Raw genomic sequence first — 26,458 nt, 5'->3', positions numbered from 1 at the left:
TTTTGTTTCCTTTGTCTTTATGTGGTAGTCAAGACCAACAGGGGTTTAAGAAGCCAAGTTCATTTGTAAAAACACTACAGAGGAAGTAACAGGAGATTATGAGCAGTATTACATCAGAAAATAGAAAGCAAACATGTTAGCTTTTAAAGACTCCTTTCAGCTTAGCCTGAGATCCAACTAAGTCAGATCATCCTGAGAGAATTTGTAGAAGAACCTGGAAAAAGGAAAAGAAACATATGAGAAATGGAACAGATAGGCTGACCATTTTCCTTTAAGAAGAGTAGCCTGTTTCCATAGCCACAGTGACAAAAATTTTAAGTCTTTTAAAAAAGTATTAACTGTTTGTTACCTGAGTGACCTTGGGCTAATCACTCAATCTATCTCAGATTCAGTTTCCTTATCTGTAAAATGGGGTTAATAACATTTGCTCTCACAGGGCCTTAAACAAAGAACTTTTGAAGCCTTAAATGTGAATTTCTGGTGGCCCAAGAGGAGAAGGCTTGTGTGTGCTGGAGGTGGGGAGATGGGGGGAGGTTGTGATCTGTGTCAGAAAAGGGAACATTCATCTCAATGAAACCCCACGTCCTTCAAAGCAAATATATTCATTACATAAAAGGAAGGACACTTATTTTTGAGTGATTTAACTTCTTGGGTTTAAGTTTTCTCCTTTTTAAAATGAAGAGATTTGACCAAATAGCCTTTAAGACCCCTCCTAACTCTAAAGCTAACAGTCCTGATCAAATAATAGTATGGGTTCTTAAATGGAGCAGGGATCTAAAAAACATCTTGTTAATCAGTACTCAGAATAGGGGCAAAGGACTACTATGGTTACAACTAGAAAAAAAGCCTTAATAAATTTATTGGGCATTTTAATTAATTTCAGTATTTATTTATTTTTTTAGTATCAACTGCCTGGAGGTTTTCTCTGACTGCTTAGATTCAGACTTAATCTTTTATTTTTATTTTTATGATCATATAACTGGGCGGGAAACCAAACTTTCAGTTTTCAGATAAAAAAGAGTACATCTCCTTGTCCCATATGTGGAAAACGAGTTGTAGATGTTCTTTCATTTTTGAATAATTTATTTTCCTGGTGCCCGGGAGAGATATAATAGGGGGGATCCCTTTTGTCCTAGGTAGCATGGAGATTATACGCTCAGACCCAGGATTTGGACTTTGACCCCCTGCTAAAGGGACACACCTAATCACTGACTATTTGCCCTTTGGACAGAATTCCTCATAAAACTTCTTGCTCACCTGGGAAGCTATGGATGAGTCTCTTCCTGTAGTTTCCTACCCATAATCCTGTCTTGAGGGAGGCTCTGGGCTGACCAGAAGAGTAGCTTGTACCACTCTTCCTGTGTGGTCATTGCTGCTTGGAAACTTTCAAGTAGGAAACTCATCATCAGGCATGGAGCCCAATGGACTTCTCTCTGGTAGTGCTCATCGAATTTCCTATCACAGAGGGAAACCTGCTGAGCAAATCAAAATCCCTGCATGAGCAAGGAAAATATTCAATCAGTGCATCCTTCTTAATTTTTTGGGTAATTGATTCCAGTTATTAGTAGTTAGCTATTAAAAAAGTCTTTATCCAACAAGAAAAAATATTTCCTTTTTTCCAATTTCTTTCTTTCTTTTCTTTCTTTCCTTCTTTCCTTCTTTCTTCTTTCTTTCCTTCTCTCTCTCTCTTTCTCTCCCTCCCTCCCTAGCTACTCTCTCCTTCCTTCCTTCCTTCCTTCCTTCCTTCCTTCCTTCCTTCCTTCCTTCCTTCCTTCCTTCCTTCCTTCCTTCCTTCCTTCCTTCCTTCCTTCCTTCCTTCTTTCCTTCCTTTTTTATCCTGGGAAGGGAGAGTAGAATAGTGGACCAAGGACAGGCTCTAGAGTCAGGAAGACCTAGATTCAAATCCTGCCTCAGATTCACACGAACAAATCACTAGAGCACTGCTATGTTCTAAAGCAGAGATGTCAAACACTGGCTGCATGTGCTCCACGATGCTCCCAGGTGTGGTCAGAACCAAAATTTTAAATGTAATTGAGAAATATTTAACCAAACAAATAATGATGCCATAAAACATAGGTAGCATTACACTTTAAAACTAAGTCAATATGTGGCCTGCAGGGATCCTTTATCATGAAGATTTGTTCTATGAAGTTTGACTTCAAAGGGCTGCACTTGAAGACCTAGAGGGCCACATGTGGCCTTGAGGCTGCAAGCTCCCCACTCATGTGACCTACACCAATGAAATCACTGAGACTACTGCATAAAATTAGTATCCCTACCATTAACTTTTTTTTTTTTATAGCAAAGGATATCTCAGCTAGGACTTGCACTAGCTAAACACTCTAATTTTGAATCAGTGTGCACATGCACATACACATACATATATAAATGTGTATATCGCTGTCTTCATATATGTATAGACACATATGTGGCTGTTGCCTAATCTTTTTCATTTAGTCATGTCTGACTCTGTGATCCCATTTGGGGTTTCTTGGCAAAGATACTGGAGTGGTTTGCCATTTTCTTCTCCAGCTCATTTTACAGATGAGGAAACTGAGGCAAACAGAGTGAAGTGACTTGTCCAGAGTCACACAGCTAGGAAGTGTCTGGGACCATGTGCACAACATACATACATACACATATACATATATGTATACATATGTATATATGTATACACATGTATATATGTGTACATATATATGTATGTATGTATACACATAGATATATACTATGTGTGTATGTGTGTCTATCTATATATGGCTATACATTCCCTTTTTGAACAGGTGTGAAGCTAGGTAGCACAGTGGATAAAATGCTTGACCTGGCATCTGGAAGCCATGAGTTCAAATCCATTCTCAGAGGTTTACTAGGTGTGTAAGACACCTAACTGCTGTCTGCCTCAGTTTCCCCATCTGTAAAATGGGAATCATAATAGCACCTACCTCCCCAGGTTGTTGTGAGGCCCAAAGGAGATAATATTTGTCAAGCACATAACACAGTGATTGGTACATAGTAGGTGCTTCATCCTTTGCCTTTCTCTTGACTCCAATGTCATGACTTTTCCCATTATACAATGAATGCTTCTGAAAATAGGTTGTCATCTCCAGATATGGACTGGATTCCTAAAATTAGATATCCGAAAAGAGAGAGCCTAGTGCTGTGTTCTGTGGCATTAACACTTACTGTCTGTTCAGTTCACTTTGAAAGGGGAAAAAAAACCAAACATTAAATATGGAATGGAAATAATACCAGTTTTAGGAGGCACTCAGGGTTTTGTGCAAGCTACATTTGGGGGAGAGGGAGGGGATATATTCAGACTGACATGGTAATTATATCCCCAAGAAAAATTCCAAAAGAAAAACTAGCTGATTTTAATTGTGCAAAACAGCCTTGTTTTCTTCTGAGAACAGAGGTTTCTCCAATCAGGTCTGTGGAGAGACGTCGGAGAGTCTGTGAACTTGGAAGGTAAAAGAACTATGTCTTTATTTTCACTAACCTCGAACTGAAACTTAGCATTTCCTTCAATTATGAATTAAAAAGCATTTTTCTGAGAAGGGGCTTCACCGGACTGCCAAAGGGGCCTGGTTATGAACCAAAGAAAGTAAAGAAATCCTTCTCTTGAGTGAACACATTGAGAAGGCCTAGGATTGATTCCCCAGACTCTAAGGTCTCCCTAAAAGTAACCTCACTCTCATCTAGAGTTCAGTATGAGCCCCAATCTCTTTCTATTACTTTTACTATTCTGCTATTTATTAGGTAATCTATCAATTTATTTTAGGCTGCCTTATCACAGATCTAGAACTACAAGAGACTTTGGAAACCCATCAAATCCACCATCCTAAATGAATAGAGGAGGACACTGAGGCCCAGATAATTTGCCTCAGATGACAAAAGTAGTATCAGAGTTAGAATTTGAGCTCAGATTCTCTGACTTTAGAGGCTGAGATTTTATTTTTCAGCTAATTTCTTTAAGGCCACATTATCACAGATCTGAAGTTGTAAGGGTTTTCAGAGGCTAGCAGGTCCAACTCCCTTATTGGTCAAATGAAGAAACTAAGCCTGAGGCAATTTGTTTCCTTGTTTTCCAAGTATATTTTTTTAGTGATAGCTCTGGGGGCTTGAGTCCTTCCCCTCCTGTGGAATGGAAATAGTCCCCAGGCATACACAATTCCAGGAGTGGGAATGGAACTGAGCTGATCAGGAACCAGATTGAGGCAATTGATTTTATTACTGCAAGGCCATGATGGCATCTGACCTGTTGAAATTGCCTTTACTGTCATGAGAGATTGTAGACGGAGGGCTGGGGGCTGCTGGAATAGCAGAGAGAGAGAGGGAGAGAGACAGAGACAGAGAGAGATAGAGACAGAGACAGAGAGAGAGAGACAGAGAGAGATAGAGAGACAGAGAGACAGAGACAGAGAGAGAGATAGAGACAGAGACAGAGAGACAGAGACAGAGAGACAGAGAGAGACAGAGACAGAGAGACAGAGAGAGACAGAGACAGAGAGAGAGAGACAGAAAGAGAGAGAGAGAGAGAGAGAGAGAGAGAGAGATCCAAGCTTTCAGCAGCAGTAGGAGCAGAAAGGAGGGGAGCGGACCAGTACATAGAGCTTGGCTCCTTAACCTTTTTGGTATCATGGACCCCATGGGCAATCTGATGAAGCCTATGAGGCCCTTCCCTTCATAATCTCCTTAAATGCATACAATACATTACAAAGAAAACCAATCATATAGAAATAAAATATATTAAATTTAATTCAAAATATTAAGGAATAACTTGGGATATAGGAATCTGTCTAATGGCAGGGCTAATAACTACTGTAACTTCAAAGTAATGATGAGTGTAGACAGTATTTTGAGATATTTGCAACAACTATAATGTGATATGAAAATATCTGTGATTTCTATCTCTGACAAAATCACAGGCATGTTGTTGACTGCCTAAGTTCATCATGAAAGGAAATGCTCCATTTCAGATAGAAGTTCATGAAAATAAAGATTTAATTTTCTTTTTCCATCCAAATTCACAGAGACTCCTTGAAATCTTTCCACAGACCTGAGGATACCAGTATCAATCAATCAGAAACATTTATTACACACCTACTATGTGCCAGACACTACCCTGAGTGCTAGAAGAACTCATCCTAGAAGCTACAGGCTGGCCTCAGGATGGCACTGCCTCATCACTGGGGTCCTCAGGTCTTCTCACTAGGTGGGAATGGGGCCTTGGTACTAAACTTACAGGGAAGGGAGATCATTGGAAAGGAACCTTCTAATACTTTCCTTCTTTTCTTACTCTCTCTAATAAACTTGTTCTTTTGGTAATGTTTTGTCAACCTCTGGGCCTACAGGGGAACAGGGTCTTTAGGGAGACACAAGCCAAAATCGGATGTTTCTAAGCCTGGCCTTAGATACAAGCTGAGGCACAAAGGTTATTGAAAGAGAGAAACTCCCAAGATTGAACTTGACTTGGCTGTGCTCAGGGCTTGGGTTATACCCCCATTAAAATACCACTGAGGGTAAGGGATGGGGGTGGGGAGAAGGAGAGAAGAAGAAAAACAATTATTAAATATCCACTATGGGCCAGGCACAGTGCTGAGATCTTTACAGTGGTCTCACTTGACCATAGCACGTGGTGCTTTAAGACTGATTGCCTTGATTAGTCCAGAGGAGTAGCCTTCCGGACTCAGCCCAGGGAGTCCCTACAGCAGGGTTTGTGAAAAGTCAATCATATTTTTATGGCTCACATCAGGTAAACATAAACGACAGAAATATAATAAGAATTTAAGAAATATAAGAAATATAATATAGAAGAAATATAATAAGAATTTAAATAAGAATCAAGGGGATTCAGAAAGAGCAGGCAGGAGACAGGATACAGAGTCTTACCTGGTTTTTCTTGGTTACAAGGGAACATGATATTAATTGATTAAAAATATGAGATTTACCTACAGAATATCCCAAAAAATAATGGTAGTGCAGTTTTAAACTATTAAGACTTAAAACTGCACTAAGACTTCTGGGACATGATATCTATGTTATATATCTCTATATATGTTCTGTCTGACTCTCTGTGACTCTATTGAGGGTTTTGTTGGCAAAGATACTGGAGTGGTTTACCATTTCCTTGTCCAGCTCATTTTACAAATGAGGAAACTTTGGCAAACAGGGGTAAGTGACTTTCCCAGGGTCACACAGCTGGTACGTATCTGAGGTCAGACTTGAACTCAGGGAGGTGAGTCTTCTGACTCCAGGGCCAGCACCACCTAGCTATCCTTCCATTTGTGTGTATGTACACACACACATATATTATACATAAATGCATATAATACACACACAGACACGCATATATATTTCTGTGCCCACTGAGCCACTTCCTTCTTCCTCCTTTCTTGCCTTGCCCTGCTGTATCCTGTAGGAGGGTCCTTCTCTCCCTCTACCCCAATCAAATGATGACAGATCCATTGCATCCTTGAATGAATGAGTTTCCACTCAGGGCTAAGACAAATTCTTGGGGTCATTTTTATTCCCTTGAGCTCACCTTAGCTTTGAAGCGCTTCCCTCTCTCTGCTCATACCACATTTCTACAAAAATCCTTCTGAGAATCAGCATGGGGTAGTAGATAGAATGCTGAACTTGAAATTAGGAAGACCTGGTTTCAAATCTTGCCTCAGATACTTATTAGCTGGGTGACCAAGAGCAAATCTCATCCTTTCTACGCTTCAGTGTCTTCTTATAATATATGAGATATATATCATATGATATCATATAATATATAATTTTTATAATATGTAAAGGAGGCTTATGCCAAACTCCCTTCAACCCAAGCTAGTATGGTCTGGGCTGGGGGTGTAAGTAGGGACACTTGTTTTCTTTTTCCTATTCTAGTGACCTTAGTGTGATCCTGCCTCCCTAAAGAGATCACACATGAATTTACATCAAGTTTAACAAGACATTTTTGTGGGTTGTTTTGTTATTTCCTTTGGTTTCTATAGCTATTCAAAGTATTTCATAGAGTTGGGGGATAGAGAAGGGGAATAAAATGTGTCTCAGAATTATTTCCAGCAAAAACAGAAACAACATATAGTCTAATAAAGGGGTTCATCTACTTGGAAAAGTCATTTTTCAACTTCATTTAGAAGTGGCATAGCAGAAAGAACATGGGATTTGGAGTTACAGCTGGGTTCAAATTCCAGCTCCACCATTTCCTTGTGTAAATGTGTGACCTTGGACAAGTCAATTCACCTTTCTTTGCCTTGGTTTCCTCATTTGTAAACAAAAGGGATGGAATTGAATGAGATGGTCTCTGAGATCCCTATTCTTGATCAAAATCTATGATTGTAAGTATTTATTGTACTCCCTGGGGGGTTGTCACAATGGCAGAGTGGGAGGAGAGATAAAAGAAGAATTTCAAGATAGCCCATGCCCTTCAGTTTATCCAGATGACAGCAGGAGACAGGGTTGCTTTTGAGGAACTACAAGAAAGCATGAGATTAACGACTGAGAGGCTGGAGAGGGAGGTGTATTGGGATTCAGCAAGACTGAGAGGTCAGTGGGATAGAGTGATTAGAGGCATTATGGAGTAGAAAATACTTTCAAGCTGACCTGGTATAATGGAAAGATTGTTAGATTTTGAGTCACAGGATCTGAGTTCAAATCAAGACTATTCTTTGTGTAACCCAGGGCAGTACAGAATATATTCATTGATTCAACAAACATTCATTAAGCACCAGCAAGGTCACAAGCACTGGGCTGGGGATTTACATGCAACAAACCAACCTAAAACAATCCCTTTCTCTTGAGGGGGGAGCTTAGAATCAGTTCCTAGGACCTCAGTTTTCTCATCTCTAAAATGAGGAAGTTAGCCTAGTTGACCTCTAGAGTTCCTTCAAACTCCAAATCTAGGATTCTATATTTCTTTATATGTATTTTAAAAAATTAGCTCCCAATTTTCTCCCTTCCCCTGTCCCTCCTCCACTCATTGAGAAAGTAAGAAATATATCAGTTATACATGTGAAATCACATAAAACACACTTCCATGTTGGTCATGTTGTAAAAAAAATTAAAAAGCAAGAAATACAAAGAAAATTTTAAAAAACCAGTATGTTTCAATCTATGGTCAGAGTTCATCAGTTTTCTCTCTGGAGGTGGAGAGTCTTTTTCATCATGGATCTTTTGGAATTGTCTTGGATGTGATCTTATGATCTTAACTGGATCCTGAGGAGTTTGGATTGATATTAGGGAAAGGCAGAAATAAAAATATCAGAGTCCCTGCCCTCAGAGAGCTTTTATTTGTCTGATTTCACACCAAGAGTAAATGGCTATTTGTTCCCATGTCTTCCCACTGAAAGAATGAACCTTTTTCCACTGCCTTCCTCTCTTAGGTGAATTCTTACAAAAGGATTAAATATTCTTTCCGTTTGGAACACTGACATTTGCTGATTTTCAGGTACTTTGGTTGTTTGTAAGTCTCTTTGACTGTTCAAAAAATATCTATAGATGTGTCCACAAGATGTTAAGCTCTGTTGGATCAAAATGCTAGGGAATAGGTTATATTTGTTAAGGAAAACTGGAAAGTTTTGGCAGTTATGCTGAGATTTGGCTGCCAAAATTTTACTGTGTAGTTGTGTTAAAAAGTTTATTATATATGACCTGTTTCAGCTGCTTAAACTTTGACATTAATGAGGCCAAGGTCACAGGTGGCTTTACTCTTATAGACCAATCAGATTCCATCAGATCTGGCCCCAGACTGCCCTCTTCACCCTGGCAAACAATCTTACCAACACATGACTTGGCCATAAGAGGGGCAAGGTGAGAGAGTGTTCATGGATCAGTATAAATCCATCATCGTAACTTCAATAACACCTCAAGTCTCCAAGTGGATGTTTTATTTACCATACATCCAACAGTTATTTCAACTTAGTATAGGCAAGACAGCGTATCAACCTCCCCCCCTCCCCCCCAGTTAAGGCATTTAAAAAAATATATCAAGCCCTATAAATGGGATGAGAAGGGTGGGGTAGGTGTCAAGATTTTCATCTTTTCAATTTAAAAACAAACATAGCTGTCCTCGCACAAGCCCGACTTCAAAACAAACTCGAAAATGTTACCGGCTCACCAGTTCTTTGAATTATTCTCTCTTGCCCCCAGGAAGAATCAGAATGTGAAATAAATTATACTGACATTGTTATAAAGACATAAAATCTCTGTTTGCACTGGGTAAGTGAGGGAGCCTATGGAAGACTGAGAAAGTAATTTCTAAAGCAATCAATGAGAAAATGAGAGAAGAGGGCAGCATTCTGGATCTAGGAGAAGTCTCAACCACAGAATTTTAAGGAGAGTGCAATTTGGTTTCTTTCATGGGATCATAGACTTCCAGTGGAAAGGACCTGTTAAGCACAAACTGTGAGAAAAATAATTACAAGTGGGGACAAGAATGAAAATAAGTTAATTGTTTCTGCCAATCTTAACACAGCTGCCTCCTATTTAGTAGGATGGGGAGGTCAGCCAACACCTCCCACAGCGGAGGCCCATCAGGGAGATGGGGACGGAGGGAGTGTTAACCCCCTGCACCCCAGCTTAAAAGGCCACAGATAGTCTTAGCTGAGTAGAGCAAGTTTCTGTAGGCTCTTTGCCCTGCTTGGAGTCTGCTTTGATCTGCCTTGTTCCCGGATTCACTGAATTACTGCTTTGACTGTACTCAAACTCTGCCTCTGGGTCTTTGTGCCCTTCAGCTCTGCTTTCTCTTGACTTTTCTGACTGATTATCTTCAGATCTCTTGGCTAAGGATGAGCTCTAGCTTCTGCCCCTTCTCCAATGCCCATCAGCCAATTGTTCCTGGACCCTGTGGCCCGGTACTTCAAGATGCCTCGTCTAGGACTTTGGAAAACTCTTGACTGCTGCTCTTTTGAGCTCCTTCCTGGTCTCCCCCCTGCCTGGGCCCAGGATGGACAGGACAGGTTTGCTGCCTTCTCAGATAGTTCCCTTTCCCCTGCTCCTGGGGAATCCAGCAGAAACTCTGGCCATTGTCCATGAGCAGCTGATGGAACATGCCAAATAAGGTATTACAGTTGGACAGCCGCTGACAATGTAACCCTCTGGGGTAGGGTTGTCTCCTTGGAGGTAGAAAACAAATGCTGTGAGGACAGCTGGAAGCCCAGGCGATAGTGTCCAGCAGCTCCATTAAATGCCTTGCTTGAGGCACTGGATACTCTATGTCCAAGTCTTGTATGTCTGAGACATTTTTTGGGGGACATGAATCGGACACAGAGGAAATAAGAACTCTTACAACTTTGAGTGGCCCTCAAATGAGAGGAACCAATGAATGGATGGCTTCTGTGGTCAAGTTCAGAAGCCTGTGGGCCTGGTGAGGGGGCACCTAACTCTGAAGGTGACTTAGTCCCTGATAATTTCTTTTCTTTTTTTTTTTTGGTTTACTATGACCTTGATGTTGCTGGAAGTAGGGAGAGTCATAATATCTACATAAGATTTGCATAATGTCTACAAAATTATAAGCCTGTGTGGTAGGGGTATCAGTCTAGAAGCAAGTCAACCAGGATGGTGAAGAACCTTTAGATAATGCCATATGAGGAGCAGTTAAAGGAATTGGGGGCGAGGGGAAGAGGGTGATTAGCTTGGATAAGAGGCTTGGGATGGGAAGAAATCATAGCTGTGTTCAAAATATGTTAAGGGTTATCTTTTGGAAGGACTTACACTTTGGAAAACACCCATGGTATAAATATTCTCATATTTTGGATAATTCTAAAGTAACACTTGGGGGGGCTGAGACTCAGGAATTTGGAAAGGTTGCTGATAAAAAAGACTGATAATGGTCAAAGGATATGAACAGGCAGTTTTCAGAGGAAGAAATTTAAGATAAATATAGTCATAAAAAATGGTCTAAATCACTTGATTAGAGAGATGCAAATCAAAACAACTCTAAGGTAACACATCCCACCTATCAGATTGGCTAACCTGACAAAACAGGAAAATGATCAATGTTGGAGAAGATGTGGGAGAGTTGGAACACTAATTCATTGTTGGTGGAACTGTGAGCTGATCCAACCATTCTGGAGAGCAATTGGAACTATGCCCAAAGGGCTACAAAAATATGCATACCCTTTGACCCAGCAGTAGCCCTTCTAGGACTGTATCCCCAAGAGATCATAAAAATGGGAAAGGGTCCCACATGAACAAAAATATTTGTAGCAGCTCTCTTTATGGTGGCCCAAAACTGGAAATCAGGGAAATGCCCATTAATTGGGGAATGGCTGAATAAATTATGGTATATGAATGTAATGGAATACTATTGTGCTGTAAGAAATGATGAACAAGAAGATTTCAGAGAGGCCTGGAAAGACTTATATGAACTGATGCTGAGTGAAAGGAGCAGAACCAGGAGAGCTCTGTGCACAGCAACGACCAGAGTGTGCAAGAGTTTTTTCTGGTAGACTTGAAACTTCATTGCAATGCAAAGACTTAAAAAAATTCCCAATGGTCTTTTAAGGCAAAATGCCTTCCACAACCAGAGAAAGAAATATGGAATTCAATCGCAGAATGTAGCAGATCATTTTCTTTTGTATGACATTTTGGTTTGTTACATGATTTCTCCCATTCATTTTAACTCTTCTACACAACACGACTATAGTGAAAATGTATCTAATAGGAATGTATGTGTAGAACCTATATAAAATTGTATGCTATCTCAGGGAGGGAGTGAGGAGGAAGAGGAAAAAAATCTAAGTTATATGCTAGTGATTGTAGAACACTGAAAATAAATAAAATTAATATAAAAAGACTGATATATCACACTTCATTATCACAAATAAGCATCAGAATAAACCAGGCAGGAAGTAGGGCTAGGATTATTAGTCCCAAATTGTGAATATAGAAACTGAGACACCGGGTTTAAGTGATCTCCCCATGGTCTCACAATTAGCAAGTGGCAAAGCCAGGATTTGAATCCAATCTTCTGATTCCAAATCCAGGGCAAGGCTTTTCCTGGACCCCTAGCTATTGTCTTTCCCTTTCAGATTTCTTTCATAGGTAGTACATATTTAACTGGAGGGAAACAGCTTTCCCCCACTGGAATGTGAATATCTTCAGGGCAGGGAGTCTTTTATCTTTCTACCCCTCCTTTGTTGTATTCTCAGAATTTAGCAGAATATCTGTTACATAGCAGACACTTATTTCTTGTTGACTCTATATCCTATGTTATTCAGTTGTGTCTGACTCTTTGCCATCCCATTTTGGGATTTTCTTGGGAAAGATCCTGGAGTGATTTGCCATTGCCTTCTCTAGCTCAGTTTACAGGTGAGGAAACTGAGAGCTGCCGAAGGTCACACAGCAAGTAAGTGTCTGAGGCTGGATTTGAACTCAAGTCTATCTTCCTGACTCCAGGCCTGGCCACTCTCTCCACCGTGCCACCTAGCTGTAGTCTCCTACAGTAATAGCTCGCACTTATATGGTACTTGACAGAGAAGCAATTGATTTAGACTGTCAAGGGAAACAGTAACTTGTTTAGTAACCAAGTAAACAAGTATGATAAACAAGAGAAAGAGCTGAAGTTGCAAAGAGTGAGAATATACTTTGGCAGCCAAGAAAGCCCTGGTCTTGGGAGTCTTGACAATGTTATTCAGATGAAGGGTCTATTTTCCTAGAATCCCTGGAGCAGTTAGACATATGGGAGGCCAAGGCCTGCTGTCTTTGTGAAATCTTTGCACTTTGAAGGTGAAAAAAGAAAGAGATTTACAGCCAATCCCTTGTGGATACATCTGGGCTTCTACTGGTCTTGCTAAACCATTTCCACGTTGAACTTAACCTGTATGCCTTGAATTCTAACTCTCCCTTGATGCTTCTAGAGGGATGGGGAAAATTCCTACTCAAAATCTTGAATTCTTAACCCCAAAGGGTAAACTAGTTGGTTGTTGTCCTTTGCTCTCAAACAGGACCAGAATGGCATCGCTATGCTAGGGTGAAGTTTCAACATGTCCGACTCTGGACGATCAGGCCAATACAAGCTTGGAATGCTCCAATACAGGTCTGCACAAATAGTCTGTGTGAACACTTGGGGTGGATACTCTAAATTTGGGTATCCTGCATTTCCTTTGAACTGTCTCAAAGTAGTACATCTGGAGTCAAAAAAGACACATTCAAATCCAACCTCAGAAACTTACTAGCTTATGACCCTTGGCAAGTCACTTAACCTCTGCTTACCTCAGTTTTCTCATCTGTATAGTGGAGATAGTACTAGTCCCTGCTTTCTAGAGTTGTGAGGATAAAATGAAATACTATTTATAAAGAGCTTTGCAAACCTCAAAGTCCTGTAGAAATGCTAGGTATTATTACTATTGTTATTTTTAGTTTAATGTTAAATCTATCAACAAAACTATTCCAAAATGGATCCCAGATCAATAAATTTAGAGCTGGAAAGAATCTTGGAGGTCATTTAGTTCACTTCCTAATTTTACAAATGAGGTAACCAAGATGGCACCATTATGGATAGCGTGCTGGATCCAGAGTCAGGAAAACTGGAGTTTAAATCTGGGCTCAGGCGTTTACTAGCTGTGTGGCCCTTGGCAAGCAACTCAACCTCTGCCTGCCTCAGTTTCCTCATCTTTAAATGAAGTTAACATTCATTTCTCACACTTGTTAGGAGGATTCAACAAGATAATATTTGTAAAGTGCTTTGCTATCCTCAAAGTATGATATAAATGCTAGCTATTTTTAAAAAAATTATTGTTATTTACAAATGAGGAAACTGAGACCAAAAAAAGTCAATGATTTGACCAAAATCACCCAAGGATTAAGTTGCAGAGCCAGGATAATAATAGTAATTATACTGCGCTTTACGTATTTTATGCTTACAACATCCCTGTGAGGTAGGCACTATCAACCCTATTTTACATATGAGGAAATGGAGATAGAAATTAAGCGACTTGTCCACAGATAAGAAGCAGTTGATGCAGGATCTGAACTCAGGTCTTTCCTGTCTCCAAGTCTATTGCCCTATCCACTGCTCTACGTGGCTGTTAAGGTCTTATAACTCCATATCCGATACTCCTCCTCAGCCAGCCACATCCTTACTGGCTGCTTTCAGAAGTCGTGAATTACCTGTCATTTAAGGGCTTACGCAGTCAAAGGTCTGTCTGACCTGGACGTTCTGGAAAATATCCCTGTAAAAGAGACGTTGATCAGGTTTGTTCTACGTGGATGGATAAGGCAAAACTAGGGCCATTAGGAGGAACTTTCAAAGAGGAAGTTTTGGGGCCCACGAAAGGGGAAAAGATGAAGGATGGACAATGGAATGGATGACCTGGAGGCATCAAAGCAGAGACTGGACAGTCCTTTGATAGGGATTTGGTAGAAAGACTTTAACACTACGAGGGAGGTTGGATTACACAACAATGTGGTTGTCTTCTTCCTCTCAATTCTAGATTCGATGGTTTGGGGTGTATTTTGTCCTCCTTTACTACAAATGCTGACAGTTGTTTAATAGATTCCCGTTCTCATCCATGCGGGTGGCTGCTCCTTTAGCATTGCATGTCAGAACCTGCCTAGGTCCTCCCATCTTGCTCTTGTCCTCCAAAATTTCCCCACATAATGAAGTTGCCCACCATTCTGTAGACCTCCTGTGTCAGTCTGTCAGCCAATAAACATATATTAAATGCCTACTATGTGCTGAGCACTGTGTTAAGTACTGGGGGGTACAAAGAAGGGCAAAATGTTCCTGCCCTTGGGGAGATCACACAGGAGAGACACATGAAAACAAATATGTACAAACAAGATACATAAGCCAGGTTCAGGGTACTTCATGCATCTGGTCCATTAAGCTGTGACTCCTGCAATTCATTTCATAGCATCTGATTTGTGGTTTCTGTGATGCTACTTATGCATTTAAGTCATAAATTTTGTAATTACATACATGTGCCATTCATTCTTTGGAGAATGAAAATTAATTAACACTGCTTTATAGAAAAATACATATGGTACATTTATACATAATTCTACGTATAGGCTGAGACCCTATCAGTTGGCCTTTGATTCTAGGAGAAGATACCCAAAGCCACACTCCTGGCACAGCTGAGATGAGTTAGAGTCAAAAATTAATGGGAAGGCTCATGCTCATATATCAGTTGGCTACTCTCCTGGATAACCTGTTTTAAAAAAAATATTAAATGTGTTTTTCAAAATGGTTTTAAATTATAAACTTCATGCAAAAATTGCCATAACTTCATTTTAATCTAGTGAAAACCTTTGTGAAGGATAAGATTGGAGACTGGACCTCTGATTAAAGTGGTATAGGGAAGTCCAGGTGAGAAAATACTCTGGACCAATATAAGCAAGTTCTTTATCTACTATGCTATCACGTACACTGTACCTTATAGTATTGGGGAGTTGCCCAGAGTACTAAAAGGTTAACTGATTTATCTAGGGTCATGTAGCAGTTATGTGTCAATGGGTACTTGAAACTAGGCCTGTTGGGCCTCCCCTGCCCAGTTCTCCAACTATTACATACCTACTAACTCTTACTCACCGTTGTAATCATCACAAATGCTTACTTTTTGAAGGTTTATTTCCACCTCCCCTGTAGAATGTGAGTTAATATTCACATATAGAATGCACAGGGGGATAAATTATATGTATTTGCATCACTTAATCCTTTGATCCTCAGAAGACAATTTAAGGTCCTGCTCCTGGACCAGGCCACCCAAGAAGTTAGAGGCAGAATCTCTTGGGAAGACTCCTACCTTTATCAGTTGATTACTACCCTGAAGGCCAATGTCTTTTTCTAAAAATATGTTTTTCAAAATAGTTTTAAGTTATAAGCTCTATGGAAAAATCGCCATTTACTTGCTTGAATCAAGGGAAAATCTGTGCCACAAAAGATCCAAAGTTTCCCCTTAGAAAGTAGCAAAAGTTTATTAGGTCCGGTTAGTGACATTGTCAAAGGACGTTGAATAAAACAATTGAAGGAAGAGGATTTTTGGTTTTCTGGAGGGGGGGTGGGCAGAGGGCTTGTTTCAACTCTAAATACAGGGCAAAAATTCCTGAGTGACTTACCCCTCTCCTCATCTCCAATCTGATACTGATAGGCTTTGAAGTTTTAAGCTACTCTGTTTCTCTAGCGTGGGCTGGTTTGCCCCTCTTTAGGCCAATGCAGGTGGCCCTCATATCCTGGGGGCTCACCATAATGGTGCTAGATTTGGTGCCAACACCTGATTGGCTTTAGTCCTACTACAGGTCAAAACTCCTGAACTCAGGTGGTCCTCTAACCTCAGCCACCCCTGCAGCAGAGAAGACAGGTATTGCCACCACACTGGGCCCAAACAGTTCAAATCTGAACAATCTCAATCTCAGAATAGAAGAAAAAGCATTTCTTAAGCACATACTATGTCCTAAGTACCATGCTAAGTGCATTTTCTGTAACTACTATCCCCATCCAGAAACAGGTATCTTTGATTATTGGAGAAGTGACAGAGCATCACTTCATGTTTCTCTGATACTCCTAGTGCTGCAAAGAATATATGGTAGTTTCATTCTTGTGTACTTTGAAATGCTTGTCCTCAAATTCCATTTCTTTCTGAGCTCCAAGCATATGTTTTATACACTGCTGTTAGGGGACCCCCAAAGCTCACTGAGGCAAGGCCATTTTCTCAGTGCAACATTTATCACAGACACACTATCTACAGAGCAGTGGTGCTTTCTGGTCTTAAAGTCATCTCATCTCACACATCTTGCATGCTCATTTTCCAGGATCTACAATGACTCACGAAGGCCAAAAAGGCTGCTGAAAACTCGAAGCTTCGGAGCTATGCATATTCCACTGAGAAAGCACACTGGCTTCCCATCAGCAGGAGGGACATAGTTCCTTGGTCTGTCCTAGTGGATAGATTCTGGCTTTCATCACTGCAGGCTTATACCTATGTAGTTTTAAAAAAATAATTATAAATTGTAAATTGGAGGGAAATTAAAATATAAATTAAATGTAAAATATAAATTAAAATGTAAAAACAATTTTTAATATTTGTTTTTTAAAAAAATTTAAGTTCCAAATCCTCTCCCTCCCTCCTTCCCTTCCCCCTTCCCCTCATTGAGAAGGCAAGTAATTTAATAAAGCTTATATATATGCAATCATGCAAAACATTTTAGTCGTATTTTAAAAGAAAACGTAGACAAAAAAAAACCCCAAGAAAAATAAAGAAAAGAAAAGTCTGCTTTGATCTGCATTTGAACTCCATCAGCTCTTTCTCTGGAGATGGAGAGCATTTTTCATCATAAGTCCTTCAAGTTGTCTTGGATCTAATTATATTGCTGAGAATAGTTGTCATTGACAATTGCTTATCATATGATATCGCTGTTACTTGTACAATGTTCTCTGGGTTCTGCTTATTTGATTTTGCATCAGTTCATCTAAGTCTTTCCATGTACCTATGTAGTTTAATGAGTTCTTTTATTTTTGGTTCTCATGCCAAAAATCCATGGGAGGTCTCCCTAGTCATAACTTCCTACATTAGCATTCATGTGGATACAAATATCCCTATAGTACCTGGTATCATAAGATAAAATTCTTTATATCTGCCTTGTTAGTTAATCTCATATAGATGCGGGTGAGGAGATGGGATGGGATTCCATCCCTTTGATTCTTATCCTCCTCAGCCAAGTACATGTAAGGACTATTTGCCCACTAGTTATCATTCCCAAAGATCATAAGCCATAAGTCTGAAATTGGAGAGTGTAAGTAATCTTAACGACCTACTTATTAATGTCCAAAAACCCTTGAAAAGGAGAGTATTCCTAACATGTCAGAGATGGGAACACATCCTGTACAAAAAGTAAAAGACAGGGGTAATCTTGGGAATTGCCACCCCAAACAGAATGCAGCTATGGACAACCGGAGCATTCCCCCTTACGTCCAGCTCTCTTGAGGCCTTAGTTGACTGTATGGAGTATACTTTAATAAATTTCACTGCATGTATAAGTCTTATGTTTAGGATTTCTCCTTTTCCTTAGTGCAGATTCTGAATTATAATATAGTCACTTATTTTAGAGGCTTTTGCCACCAATTTTATTTATTGAGCTGAGTAGGAAGAATTCAACAAGTGACCTCATTTTAAGAGTCCTAGAACCTAGAGTTCTTCAAATTGCTTCATTTTGGTTTTGATTGAGTGTCTACATTCATTCAAATCATTGTCTGTGAGTCCTCACTAATGTGTCTTCCAGGTGGCCTATTAAAGTTAAATATAATTACATTTTAAAAGAGACATTTAAATGAAAGCATTTAAATGAAATAAATGAAAATTTATTTATTTAGGTAAATAAAATAAATGTTATTTATTTAAATAAAAGTAGGAATAAACCATTTCCCCTTCCCCCTGTCCCCAAAATGATGACACTCTTTCCAAAATACATAATCTGGAGTTAGACTGACATATGTAGGAAACAGATACAGCTAGGGCACATACTCAGAGAACAGAATACACACAAGAAAGACAATTTACGTCTCTGATAATGAGAAGCTGGTGATATCTCCTGATAATGGCTTCATGCTACACTTTCTAGTTTCCATCGAACACATAGTCTCTTACAAATACTATTAAGCTGGATATAAAGTCTCTGCTAGATGTGACTTATATAGTCTCTTCCATATTTTTCATTAACCTGTGATCACTGATTATCTCTATATACTTTCAGCTTCCAGCTTATCTATAACCCTCACCTCTCTCTACCTTGTGGGAAGAATTGGTGTTGCCATGCTCTCTCTTAGTCCCCAGACAGAGATCTTTTTTAAAAATAAAATTTTGTTGACATATGATGATTTTTTATAACCAACATTCCCTAGTATCCTCCTCTTAGCCCTTAAAGGAGATATTCCTTATAACAAAAGATTAAAATGAGTAAGGGAAAATGTTTAGCAAAACTCACCAATACAACCAAAATATGCAATGTTCCATGCTGACAGATCTGTACCTATTTAAAGAAGTATGGGGATGTGTGTTCTCCAAAGGCTTTTTTAAAAAATAGCTTTTTTAGGAAAGGTCATCTTTGCCTTGGATAAGCCAATAGCCTTTCTTTTCTTGGTCTCTTAGAAATATTGTCCAGGCCTCTTATCTCCAACAGCAGATTCTCAGCTCTAGAAAACAAGCTCTTTAGATCAAAGAGTAGGGGCTTGTGAACTAGCTAATACCCCAAGCTTCATCTTTTCTTTGGACTCAACTTTTCTGATCACTGGGCTTGGAGCCTTGATGGGTGACCTCACTCTAGGTCAAGGGTTCTTAACTTTTTTTCTGTGTCATGTGAATGATATGACTTAACCTTTTTTTGTCAGTCTGCTAAAACCTAGCAACATTTTTTCAAAATATTTAAAAGTGTATAAAATATATTTTGAAGAAATATTAAAGAAATGAACTGCATTGAAATACAGTTGATCAAAATACATATTTTAAAAACAAGTTCATAGACCCCAAGTTAAGAATCTTTGCTTTGGGTCATGGTGAGCATTCCTTGTGCCTCCTGATTTTGACCTTAAAGGCTGCAGGTTCCCCACCCCTGGTAGATCCTGGGACTCATCAGCAGCAGGTATGATATGTGAATCCACAGGAGTTGGTGAGATCATTAAGTGAAATAGTACAGAGGGAAAAGAGAAGAGGGCCCAGGAAAAGAGCCCTATGGGATACTTAAGGTTAGTAGGTGTGACTTTGATAAAAATCCATCAGAGGACACTGAGGAGTGGAGATCTGAGAGGTAGGAGAAGAATCAGGAGAGAGCAGTGCCACAAAAGGCCAGAGAGAGGAAAATATCATGGAGAAGAGGGTGATGTATAGTATCAAAAGCTGCAAGGAGGTCAAGGAGAATGAGGACTGAGAAAAGGCCAAAGATGAAGATTGAGATTTGGCAGAGAATGGTTTTGGATGAATGATGAAGTTAGAAGCCAGACTGTAAAGAGTCTTCCTGTGACAGGAAAGAAAGTGGAGGCACCTAATGTGTAAGCCATTTTCAAAGAGTTTAGCCACAGAAAGGATGAGATACAGAATGATAATTAGCAGGGAGGGATGAATCAAATGAGGTTTTTTTGGAGGATGAGGAGATGTGAGCATGTTTATAATCAGTGAGGAAGCAGCCAGTAGATGAGAAGAGATTGAAGGTGAGAGTGGAGATGAGGTAGGAGACAATTTGCTGGAGAAGACAGGATGAAATGGGAGCACTTGTGCATGCAAAAAAGGTTCTCCTTGGCAAAGAGAAAGCCTCCTACGTGAGGTATGTGGGATGAGTGACTGTAAGGACTGAAGATGGCACTGAACTTGAAGGTGTAGGTGGAGGATGGTGGGGAGACCTGGAGAGAGACCAAAGGGAAAGTCAGAAGGGAGGACTGTTAAGAGTGGAAGGAAGAACTTGGAAGGAACCATTTTAGCCTCCTTCTTTCTAATTCTAAAGTTATAAAAGCCCTGTGGACTAGTAGAAAGAACACCTGACTTTGAGCCAGAAAATACATGTGTTTGCCTGGATGGATGCATTCTTTGTGACTAGCAGCAGATTGGTTTTGTGTTTTATTAAAGTTCTATTGACATAGAACTTTAAGGCTTGCAAAGTACTTTACATATATTATCTCACTGGATAGCAATGCCAGGGGTGTCTATTTCTCAGTATGATCATGAAAGTCAAATCAGATAATGAATACAAAGCTCAATCAATCAACAAACATTTCTTAGTGCTTGCTATGTGCCAGGCATTATTCTATGGAAGCATCCTGTTTTGGCAGCATTATGAGGTAGTCATAGAGAATATCACATAGTTCAGATCCCTTTTCTGATACATACTGGCTGTGTGTGATCCTGGGCATGTCACCACCTCTCAGTCTCCAGGCAACTTTCTAGCACAATAATTACATTGATGGACAAAGTTCTCTACACCCAGGAAATTATTGGTAGAGTCCAAAAAAAAAAAAAAGGAAATTACTTTTTAGGACAGTTGCCAAGTAGGTGCCCAACAACTGGGAAGTGACTAACACATTGTGGTATATAAATGTGATGAGAATTCTATGATAGAGGAAGAAGAAGAAGAAAAGGGTAGAGGTTGGGGTGTTGAGTTCTCACCAATGCCCCATGCCACAGGTACTTAGGAAAGAGATAGATCAGAAAAAAAAATCAGCTTCTAAGTACAACTACAAATGAAAATGAGGCTCAAAAATTATGAGTCATTGGATCACAGATTTAGGCCCAGGAAGGACTGCTGTTGACTAATGAAGCCACCAGCGCTCTCCATGACCTGTATGCTCTTGATACCTTCTTATTTATAACCACTAGCTTTACCCTTAAATCTCCAAGGAACTTTGACAATAAATATTAGACTCCAGGCAAGGAGAACAGCTACTCATATTCTATATTTATACTGGGCTTTTTATCATTCAATGTACAGACTACATGATAGAAATTTGGCACTTACATAGTTGATTTCATGCCTGTTGATATCTACATTGAGATAATTCAGACCCTGACATCCTCATTTATAGGACTCAAAATGACTTATATTATTGAAGTTTTATTGCAGTGTGGAAAGCCTGGTGAGACTTGAACTGGGGGCCAGATGAGTTCACATTAGACTTCTGTTTGGTGAGTGAACAATCCATGCAGGGGACCAGATAATTGACCAGTCTTCATTAGATAAAGTCTCTGTGTAGCTTTTGACCTTCAGCATGGAGACATACTTGTTCTTTCCAGTATTTAATCTCTAAATCTGAATTTTTCATGATCCTCTGAATTCAAAAAACCTTGGTTGCCGAATAATTTTAGGCTATTATAGTTGTGGTAAACACAACTGATAAGCAATTTATTCATTATGCATAGATGAAGATGCTTTAATGTTCATACAATACTAAATTGTAAAGAGTGTAAATCCATTTTAATAGCCTAAAAATACACTGTGTGATATGTGGATGCTGACAACTTAATGCTTCGTAGGAGCTTTAGACATCAATTAGCTCTGAATTAGGGCCACAGAAAATGCTTAACTCAGCTGCTGATTATGGAAACGGTGGTTGCCATGAAAGATGGCAGCTTAAGTGGAGAGTGAGGCATCTTTCAATTCTGTTCCTTAAGCTGTTTTTCTTTTTAACTTATTCAGAGAAATATAGAATCTCAGGGCTGGATGGGAGCTCAGAGACCATCCATCCTTACCCAGAGCTGAACCAACAGCTCGTTTACGATATACCCAAGAGGTACATTGTACATTGTACATGTATATTGTACATCCTGCTTTTCTTTTATGACTTGTAGTGATGGGGGAGTAGCGATGGGGGAGCCTTTTGTGTCCTGTGGCAGTCCCTTCAACTTTGGAAGGCTCCAATTGTTAGAAAGTTTTCTTTTATATCACACTGAAATGTGCCTTTCCACAACCTTCACCTTCCAGGAAAATGTTAGCAAGGAGGAAATGAATGAATGAAAAAGTATTTCTTATGCTCTATGTGTAAAGCTTTGTGTACAAAAAGAAAAGCAGAGATGGTCCCCTCCCTTAAGCAGCTCATATTTTGATGGACATGGAAACATACAAAGGAAATTTCACCCTCAAATCAGATCAAAATGTCCTTAGAGTACAGCAGCAGAGCAGATGGTGAAGCCTTTTTAAAAAATGTTGTTTCACATGTTAAAATCATATGTTTTTGCTGTTGAATCATTTGACCATGCTAATTTTGTTTTCCCAGATTTCGATAGCTGTGTTGCTGTTGGGGAAGAGGATTCAGCAACCTGCAGAAGCAGTTGTCAAATCCCTTTTCCATAGGACAATGTTCCAGTGGGAGGTGGGGATGGGAATGATGAAAGACTATCTTATTTTTTCTATTTATGTCTCTAGTGCCTAGCATAAGAACCTGGTACTTTTAAGAAATGCTTGTTGACTGATTTGTTGACTCCTGGGGCCAAACATAGTAAGTTCAATATCTCTTCAAAATCTTTCATTTCTTGAATGAAATTTTTTGAGGGAAATCCTCCCCTGCCAAGGAGAACAGGAAAGACATTGGGATTTTATGTTAACTCAGGAAAAAACTCATAGGGATCATAGGAAGAGACCAAAAGACCTCAACATTTGACAGATCAAGAAACTGGCTGAAAGTTAAGTGATTTGTCCAAGGTATAACGGATAGAAAATGGAAACCTGGGTGAACAACTGAGACGTTTTTCCTTGAATAGCGAAGGTGAATGAATAATGTTCTTTTTCAGGACCAGCTGTGATGGCAAGGTCAACTCTTCTAGGTTAGCTAAGAAACCAGAGCACTGAGTGCCCTTAGTAGCCAGTCTCAACTTTGCCATTTTAGAGACATAAAATGGTTTTTCCTGATGGGTAGCAAGGTCAGAGGAAGTATGTGGATGTGTTGATGGTGTCTCAAAAGCTATTCCCATGAATCATAAAGAGTGAAAAAAACCCCACTGCTACAGGAAATAGGAGGGATGAAGGGAAGATCCAGGGTGTTCCCTTCTCCCTTCTTCTCCCTGGGATGTTCATGCCAAGAAAATTCCTAAAGTGATTTCTCTGTTTGTTTTCCATTTGCATCCCAGTTCCTCAAAGACCTTAACTGTAAAAGATTCAATATGATAAATAGCGTCAGAGATCTAGGGTGGAAAGGGACCTTACAGATCATCTAGTTTATTCCATTCATTTTATGGAGGAGCAGTGACTTGTCTAAGGTCTCATAGGAAGTACAAGTGATGGAGGCAGGACTAGTAGTAAAGTGCATCTCCTGCCTCTTGGCAGAGAGAGGGGCAGAGCAGGGGCAGAATAAGACTTTCAGATATTGCCAATGTGTTGCCTTATTTTGACACAAGGGAGGATTCTCTTTGAGTGTACTCACACTTGATTTCTCTTTCTGCTCTCTCTCTCTCTCTCTCTCTTTCTCTCTCTCTCTCTCTCTCTCACACACACACACACACACACACACACACACACACACACACAAAATCCAAACCGAAAAGGAGGAAGACATTTGCACGAGAGTCAGGACAGCCTTGTCCACAGATTGAAGGATCTATCCTCCACCTGTCAAGGAAATGCTCTTTGCTCAGATCACTGCTAATCCTGGAAACCTAGGTAACCATTGTAGCCAGGAGTGTTTTCTTCCATTTATGAGGGTGAGTCACAAATACACATAGTACACTAAGCCATGGTTCTTTTCGTAAGCTGCATCTTGATCTATCAAACATCACAAACCAAATGAAAACTGCATTTAGTTCAAAACCCATTGGCTTACCATCTGAGCACAACTCACTGAACTCACAGCTCATCTAACTGAACTGGTTAATGGCTGGACAAAGGATGCCATTCAAAGGGGGAATCCTTAGCTATAATGTTCTGAATAGCAGAGAACTTACATTTTTGTTCTTTTGTCTATCACTTCAAAATTCTCCATAAAGGTCTCCAGTCTGTAAAGCTCCTTTCTGAAGGAGTTACCTGCTTCCTGATCTTTTTCAGGAAATGACACAGAATTCAACTGTTACCTAATAATGGAGGGTCTGAAGAATAATATGACTGCACTTGGAAATGGGCACAGCAGCCCTTTCCTCTAGGATTACTGAATGTCTGAGCTGGAATAAATCTTAGGAGTCATCTCTAAGCTATTGCCTCAAAGCTTTTGGTTACCAATATAAATGGGTATAAATGCATATATGTAGATATTGATACAAGAAGCATATATCTATACATGTACATATATATCTAAAGATGACTGTAATATAGATATCTATTTCTATGTATCTTTGTAGATTATATATATAGATATTTGTAGATCTAGAGATACCTAGATTTATATATAGATCTAGATCAAAAGATATCTATACATCTAGATAAATAGATCTCTATATAGATCTATAAATAGATACCAAAAATCTCTACATATGTATCTGTCTATCAATCTTTCTACCTAAATTCATGGTTCTTAGTTCCAGAGGGAGTTTCCACATTAACTCTCTGGGAATGGTGATGAAATTATAAATCCTTTGCCTCTTGATGTATTTACATAAAAGTACTTGAGTGGAACCATTGAAGGGAGGCAGGTACCTCAATAGCAGTCAATACATATTTTCTGAGCATAAGGGGACTTATAACAACTGTTGCAGGGTAAAGTAAGCAGAACCAGAAAAACCAGGGAATTGAAATGAAATGTTGTGACCAAGTTTGACCCCAAAGAATTGCTATGAGAAGGTAGTGTCCAATGCATCTTCACAAAAGTGGGGTGTTAGAGATGTGGGAACACTGCATACAAAGTTAGCTTTTTAAAAATGTTGGTTAGTTTTGCTGAATTATTTCTTCCTCCTCCTCCTCCTCCTCCTCTTCCTCCTTTTTCAAAGCCAAAGCAACATGCCGATGGCCCAGGAGCTCAGGACAGGTTTGTAGGTCCAGAGCATCTCCTGAACTGATAGTAATTTTGGGCTTCCTGATGAGGACTTACAGGATCATTAGACTGTAAGCTTCTTGAGGCCAGGGACTGTCTTTTTCCTCTTTTTGTATTCTCAGTACTTACCTCCATGTCTGGCACATAGTAGGCACTTAATAAATGTTTATTGATTGATTGATTTGGAAGGGGGGAGGAAAGAAAAGAGAATAACCATTTGTATAGTACCTACTATGTGCCAGGCACCGTGTTAAGTAAGCACTTTACAGTTATTATCCTGTGATCCTTACCTACAAGGAATTTATAGTTTATTAGAGAATATAAGGGAAATACACAGATGTCTTCTGTAAAAGCTGTATGTGATAAGGAAAGAGAAAGGAAGGGGATAATATTTATGTAACACCTACTATGTGGCAGGAACTGTGCTAAGTGCTTCATAACTATGATTTCATTTTTCCTCTCAACAATATACTATTATTAACCCCATTTTTATAGTTGAGGAAACTGAGGCTGCCTGGAAAGAATGACTGAAACATCATGATGTTTTATATGTTGGCATTAATTTAAATGCAAGTAGTTATTAAGCAAGTTTAGTTGGTTATTTTGATGTTCCATGTTCAGTTTTTAATAAAACATTTAATTTTTAAAAAAGTTCATATAACTAGCAGTCCATGTATCCTCCCTGATCGCCTTTGAGGGAGCTTTCCTATAAAACCTATGGGATTCTTTATATTAAACCATTCTTCTGCCCTGAGACTCCTCAATTCTTGGCATTTTGCCATGCAAATGTATCTGAACAAGCACAAAAGCTAAATAGACCAACAGGGCAAGATTGTTTTCTTTTTTAAACCACCATTGGGTTTTCTTTTTCTTAATTTCTTCCTTTATTTTTTATTTATGATCCAGCAACAAACCTTCCAGGCTTTGAGCGTTCTTCCAGAAATTATCGCTGAAGAAGCATTGAGTTGGGGACGCAATCTATAGTCTATTGGCCAAGAGATTTGGGATGAAAGGGTCTGATGGGGTGTGTATGCAGGTGGAAATAATAGCTAAATGATTATTTTTGAATTTTTGAATGTTGAA

At 39.4% G+C, this 26,458-nt stretch overlaps 1 long non-coding RNA gene across 3 annotated transcripts; it reads right to left on the bottom strand.

Annotated features, from left to right (window-relative positions):
- LOC140534491 (uncharacterized) lies at nt 1-24,443 on the bottom strand. 3 transcript variants are annotated; one of them, XR_011977344.1, is made up of 5 exons: nt 24,357-24,438; nt 16,773-16,922; nt 14,113-14,174; nt 1,258-1,493; nt 1-214 (listed from the first exon to the last, which is right to left on the bottom strand). It is a non-coding gene; the product is annotated as an uncharacterized lncRNA (long non-coding RNA). The 3 variants fall into 3 exon arrangements; XR_011977345.1 differs by lacking the exon at nt 14,113-14,174; XR_011977343.1 differs by lacking the exons at nt 14,113-14,174; nt 16,773-16,922 and having other exon boundaries at nt 24,357-24,443.
- Nucleotides 24,444-26,458: the final 2,015 nt, after the last annotated feature.

This window comes from Notamacropus eugenii, chromosome 3 (genome assembly GCF_028372415.1).
Source record: "Notamacropus eugenii isolate mMacEug1 chromosome 3, mMacEug1.pri_v2, whole genome shotgun sequence".
Lineage (NCBI taxonomy): Eukaryota > Metazoa > Chordata > Mammalia > Diprotodontia > Macropodidae > Notamacropus > Notamacropus eugenii.
Note: the sequence above shows the minus strand (reverse complement) of the source record. Positions and strands in the feature narration are given on the sequence as shown.